Below are 6938 nucleotides of genomic sequence, written 5' to 3'. Positions count from 1 at the left end.
TTTTTATTTATTTATTTATTTTTATTAGCTTTTTTAGCTTATTTGGGATTGTTTTCTGTAATATATGTGGCAAGTTTGCTGTTACCTGTCACCAAATTGTATGTGGAAATAGGCAAAAATATATATACAAGCAACCAAGCAAAGTGGCTGACAAACATGACTTGTTGAAATATATAATAATAATATACATGCTTGGCAAGCCTTCAGCATATCAGATAATGATTGAGTTACCTGTTATTGCATTTGTGACTTTGGGTTCAGTCCCTTGCTCTGCAGCTGTTCCATGAGAACAGCTCAAGCGGCAAGTGAAGTCAAGTCCGGAATCCTTTCATTTCCTTTGTACACCACATGCCATGCTCTGGATTGGGTGGATAAAGTACATACTTACTGTATGTAGTCTCGTGTCAGTGCGCATTTTCACTTTTTATGACCCATTTTAACTTTATGTCAAACTTCTACTGTTTTGTTTACTTTTTACAGTCACTCCTTCTGGCATCATGTATTGTCTTACTTTTGTCATCTTTTCTTCCACCGTCCTGCCAAGGTCTGCTGCAGCAGCGGACTGAGTCCATTCTGTCGGTAGCACAGGAAGTGAAACTGTAACACTGAGTTCACTGGTAATTGGCCACGGTCACGCTAAGCAAACAGGAAGGAATCTGCAACTGATTAGAATTCTTTCTCCTGCAATAATAGTCCCCCTACACCCCCTGTCCCCACAAAATTAATTACATTCAGGGGTCAATTCCCACTATTGGTTTTCCTGTTTGGAAGCTGCAATGTAAAGGGACAAATCCCAAGACAACACAGCCTAGCTGGGTTTTCAATTAAAGGGAGACAGGATAAATCCAAAAGACTCGTGGAGACGCAGGCCGGCATCCATCGAGCCATATTTTTGTAGACATAGCTATTGTCTGGTCTCAGACTGCTGAATAATCGTAACTTTTTTTCTTTCTTTTTTTTTACTGATTTTGTTAGGTTTTTACAGTTATGTCTCTTTTTTTGGGGGGGGGGGGGTGTATTTGGAAAAAACTAAAATAAAAATTATAAAAATATTAATATTCTGAGATGTATGAGTATAGTACTCAACTCTTGAGTAATCCCTGATACCGATACCAAGTACCGACACCACTAGTAGTAAATCTTTTGAATAAAAGGTTTTTCTTTTTACATGCATTCTCTATCCCCTTCGTCATCTATGCCATATTTAGACCTTTATATTTTCTTGCAATTTTAATATGTACTTTAATGGTTAAACATTCCATTATGTTGTTTTATATATATGAATAGACAGATGTATTCTATTGGACTCGACAGTGGACCAGTTGACAGCAAATTACAGGGCAACCATTCACCATGTCACTTAGTGGGAGTTGAACCCACATTGCCTGCAGGAAGTCAGACAAGTAAACCACTTACCAACAGTCATCTAATAATATTGAAATAATATTAATATTACTATCAATAATAAAAATAACAGAAAGTATACATAAGAGACCCAAGGATGTTTAACAATATTTTGAGTGGAAATTATTGCAATGTTGAAAACGTGCATATAGATGCATGTGCTGGGTGTATGTGTGTCTGTATGCATGTACAGTACAGACCAGAAGTTTCACACCTTCTTGTCATTCAATACATTTGCTTTATTTTCATGACTGTACATTGTAGATTCTCACTGAAGGCATCAAAACTATGACAACAACTATTACAGCTAACAAACACATTTGGAGTTATGTACTTAACAAAAAAAAGGTGAAAATACTAAAATAGATACATAAATAAATAGCCATCTTTTCTCTGATTACTTTTTTTGCACATTCTTGGCATTCTCTCGATGAGCTTCAAAAGGTAGTCACCTAAAAGGGTTTTCCAGCAGTCTTTAAGGAGTTCCCAGACATAAGAATGACAAGAGTATGCAAAAAAGTAACCAGAGCAAAGGATGGCTATTTTTAAGAATCTATAATATAAAACATGTTTTGAGTTTTTTCGCCTTTTTTTTTTGGTTAAATACATAACTCGACATCAGTTTATACATAGTTTTGTTGCCTATAGTGAGAATCTCCAAAGTAACCAGTCATTAGAATAAAGCAAATGCATTGAATAAGAAAGTGTGTCCAAACGTTCGGCCTGTACTGTATGTGTGCAATGCATGTACATGTATGTGGCAAACTGTCAATTACATTAATTAAGGTTATAATAATGAAACATTTCAATAAAAAATAATGAAAAAAATCACATGATAGGCTTTATACCTTTATACCTAAAAAAGCTTTTTCTTTTATCAACACTTATTTCTAAAATAATTTACTGTATATTTGTTTTTGTGTTGTCATTTCAATGTGAAATGTGAAAAAAATAAACCAAACAGAGGGTCTGACTTTATCAAGCCTTAACCTTTGACCCTTTAATGTTTGCTTTAAAACCATCTGCTTGTGTGAAAGACTTCAAGTATTTCGTGTGCAAATACACATGTACTTATTTCTATGGCACAGTCACTTTGGGGAATCAGTGCCTGGTCTACATGTTGAAACAGAGCAGCGCTCGCCACCGTTCAAGATGAAATTAAAATAAAACAGGTCGGTTAAAAAAAATAAAAAGGCATTTTCGTTTCATCTTCACAGAGAGACACGGAGAGCCAGGACTGCTTCAAAAATAAACGAATGCCTAACAATATGTTTGATGTCCTATATTTAAATTTGTATGGTTACTTACATTACTTCTACTTCCCTGATCTTGGAACTAATCCGATTGATATGGAAATGTGCACTCTGTTTCATGACAGAGTTGCGGAGAGAGTGAGCGAGAAAGAACTCCCAGGTTCGCTCCTACTCAAAATTTGGTGAAAACAGACTTTCCCAATCCTTTAGCTTCATGTTATTGAGAAGATGGGATTACACAAAACACTTAAACGCTTTGTAATGAACTGCTGTCTTCCGTGATGGACGTGTTCATCAGAAATGAATAAACTAAATATTGAAGGGCACCATCAACGTATATCCATCCATTCATTTTCTTAACCGTTTGTCCTCACAAGGGTCGCGGGGGCTGGAGCCTATCCCAGCTAGCTTCGGGCAGTAGGCGGGGAACATCCTGAATTGGTTGCCAGCCAATCACAGGGCACACAGTGTCGAACAACCATTTACACTCACAATCACACCTTTGGACAATTTGGATCATTCAATTTACCTGCCATGCATGTCTTTGAAATGTGGGAGGAAACCGGAGTACCCGGAGAAAACCCACGCAAGCACGGGGAGAACATGCAAACAATCTCACGTCCTCTGCACTGGGAAGCGGAAGTGCTAACCAGTCAGCCAACGTGCCGCCCCATCAATGTATATGTTTAATAAAACTTAATCAGACTATTATACATGGATGGCAGTTTCTATTAAAGGGTACACAGTAAGCACTATGCAAGGTTTGAGATAAGTTGTTGGCATTGCAGTTTGCTGTCAGAATTAGTCATTTGCTCCTTATCAATTAACATCGACTTGCAAAACTGCGCTGAGACAAAAGTAATGAAACTAATGAACAGTGTTGGGAATAACGGCGTTTAAACTAACGGCGTTAGGTAACTCCATTTTTTTTTCATAAACGGACTAATCTAACAAATTATTCTCCCCATATTTGAAACGCCGTTATCGTTATCGTATGAGAAATATGCGTTACAATATATTTATTAGATTCAAGGCTCGACGTAAGCTTACAAGACATTGTGCGGTGACTAGCTCTGAAAATGTCAATGTGTTAGAGGCACTGTTGTTGTCGGACCTCGTCACAAGAAAAAGAGTCTTGACAGCTAAAACGTATAGTGACTTTTATTTTGGAGGTGTCATGACGTGACGAACGTGTCATCCTTCTGGACCTTGAGGCTTAGCATATTTTAGCATTTTAGCAAAGAGTCCACGTCTTGGCCTGGAACTGTTTTGACAACTTTGCCAGAGTGACATTAATCAGAAATAACAGTCAAGATTTGCCGAAAAACGGCCGCCATGAAGAGCGATTTGTTTACAATCATGTTCCACCAAGAGCCATATTGTGACTCCACAAGCACCATAACAGCGATAAAGATACCGGTAAGCCATAGCGACACGCTCGCTTAGTGTAATTAATAGCGCCAACAATTGTATTTCTCCTATTTCACGAGTGCTAAACATGTGAAAAGTGTTGAAAGAAATAGGCTCGATGGAGTGACATTTGTATGTGAATGATGCATGTTAAGCCTGGAGTTGAGCAGTTTTCTGACGTAAATCAATCTTTAAACATGTCTTTATATGTGTAGAATTATGAACTGAAGATATATCCTCATACTCTCATATTTGAAAGTGTACAAAAGTATATGTTTTTCAGAGAGATCAAGTGGAAGTTGATGATTCTGAGGAGTAAATATAGTAGTAGTTATAGCATTGGCAATTTCTTTTATCAATTGTTGATTATTTTAACCCGCAACAATCATAAAAAATGCCCGGGAAATCCTGGAGGGACTGGCTTGGACTGTATACAAATTACCTATAGATGACATATGTGCCACAAATCACCATCTATCCAGTATTTATTTTATTTGTATTATTATTCTGATTGCTGTAGTAACTGGCAGTGGTAGAACATACATCACCACTCCAAATTTTATGAATTATTATTATTATTATTATTATTATTATTATTATTATTATTATTATTATTATATATCAATAAAATAAAAACACCCTACATAGCCTAGACGTAATTTGGTTTGGCTTGGTAACGAGTTACTTTTATTATGAAGTAATTCAATTACTAACTCAGTTACTTTTCCAGCAAGTAATGAGTAACTATAACTAATTTATTTTTTTTAAATAAAAAACTTTTTAAAGTAACGTTCCCAACACTGCTAATGAAACAGAAGTGAACAGCTTCCCATCATTGAACGTTCAAGGGTGCAAGTGGCTCAGTCTGATCACAAGGAGGGATGGAGGGGATGGGGGAAGAGAGTACAAGCTTGTCTGCAAGGGAGAAAAAAAACAAGTAAAACATATTATATGATATAAATGAAAGTAATGCAAGTGTTGCTGCTTAATTGTGATGGAGATTGTGCATTGTAGCAATGTCAATCCCTCTTAAGAGAATCTTCCCCAAAACAGGGCTGATATTTCCAACAGAAAAAAATGGATCAACTCCTCAAAGCTGAGGTACTTAACTATACAACAGTTATCTGGATGTTGTTCCCCTTATATTTTGTTGTGTTTTTTTCTTTCTTTTTTTGAGAGAGAGAGGTTTGGTGTTAAAGCTTGTTTAAAGCTTCCCTTGTTTAAAGCTTCCCTTGTTTAAAGCTTAAATTATTAAAATTTCAACTGAAAATAGTTAAGGTTTTTTTTTCCAATTATTTTGTAGCTACACATACAGCCAATAAATAAAGGATTTTTTTTTCTAAATTCTATTTTATAAAATTACATTAAAAAATAACTTTTTCCAAATCAATTTAGCTTCACTTCTAGATCAGAAAATATAGTTTTCTGCTATACACAGTGTGAATTTAAGAAAGAAAATCTATGGATTCTAGAAAAAAGAAAAATAATTGGTCATTCATTATGTTTTCACATTTTCAAAATACAAATTGCTTCTCAAAGTTAGAAAATTGCTCCTCAAATTGATTCGCAAAACTGCTCGCCTCCCAATAAAAAAAAAAATAATAATAATAATTAAAAATTAAAAAAAAAAAAATATATATATATATATATATATATATATATATATATAAATTCCAAGCATTGATATAGTTTTAATATTCTCTGGTAAGCCACCACATTTTTTTCCTCTTAGTATAAGTTCTAGAGCTGTCAAACGATTACATTTTTTAATGAGATTAATCATGTCTTAGAATTTTGATTAATCACGATTAAACTTAATTAGAAAGGCTTCTTATCAAAAAAATTTACCTGCCAAATTTGAAGAGCACGTGTCGACATTTAATGTTATGAGGACTTCAACATTTTTTGATCCACTGCACACTTGCATAATTTAAAATAAAAAAAGGACCCCAATATTTTGACATGAACAAATATTCTGAATGTCATACGAAAACATTTATTAAACGCTTCACTTGAATGCATGTATGTTATGTTATGTTTATTGCTTAAATACAACCTGTGCTACCTTCAACGTAACCATCCGCTGTCAAGCTAAAGGATCATCTGCTGTCAAAATTAATAATTATTAATCTGCGTTAATATATGATTAATATAATAATTTTTTGTTATTAATCAATGAGTTAACGCTTTAACTTTGACATCAATAATAAGATCAAAACATTTTAAAGCAATCACTATCAAACACAAATCTTACTTTTATTTAACTTAAATTGATATGTCATCCCAATCAGGCTCAGTAACAGAAAGCACACATGAGGTTTGCAGTCATTGTAATTTCTGTGCACATGCAAACGAGTATCTCCAAGCTTTCTGCACTCGACCCCAGCAAGGCTCTTATCTGTTTCAAACTCTCCGTTTTATCTTAAACAGCAATTGAAATCATCACTTACCAATTGTTTTCTTAAGCTAAACAGCCATTCCATCGTGTGTTGTCTGTCATTGGGGTTGAAAATTGGGGAATGGACTGGAAATTGGAACCATTGAGAATACCGTCTTGGAGAAGAAAAAAAAAGAGGAAATCAAAGTTAAATGAGATCATGCATGCCAAAAGGATGTTTAACCAAAGGGCAAAAAGGAAGCTGGAGATAACAGAGAAGAGAAAACAGCTTAATGTTGAGTTGCTGCAGTCTGTTTTTTAGGCATAGGCTTACATACTGTGTTAGTGTTTATTTGCAGGAAAAGGCTGTTTTATTTCAAAATGTACACACATGTAATTTAATCTGCGATTTGACCTTTACACATTTATAGTGTCTGTTTGTGCAAGCATGTACCTTTATAGCCACAGAGGAATGTGGCCACGTAGGCTTTCCC

At 35.0% G+C, this 6938-nt stretch overlaps 1 long non-coding RNA gene across 1 annotated transcript; it reads right to left on the bottom strand.

Moving 5' to 3' along the window:
• Positions 1–295: 295 nt before the first annotated feature.
• On the bottom strand, positions 296–6640 carry LOC147155552 (uncharacterized). The gene is made up of 3 exons (XR_015091989.1): positions 6518–6640; positions 512–573; positions 296–358 (listed from the first exon to the last, which is right to left on the bottom strand). It is a non-coding gene; the product is annotated as an uncharacterized LOC147155552 (long non-coding RNA).
• Positions 6641–6938: the final 298 nt, after the last annotated feature.

This window comes from Leptonotus elevatus, chromosome 21 (assembly GCF_054856555.1).
Source record: "Leptonotus elevatus isolate MCC_2025b chromosome 21, RoL_Lele_1.0, whole genome shotgun sequence".
Taxonomy (NCBI): Eukaryota; Metazoa; Chordata; class Actinopteri; order Syngnathiformes; family Syngnathidae; genus Leptonotus; species Leptonotus elevatus.
This window is presented reverse-complemented; position numbering and strand designations above follow the sequence as displayed.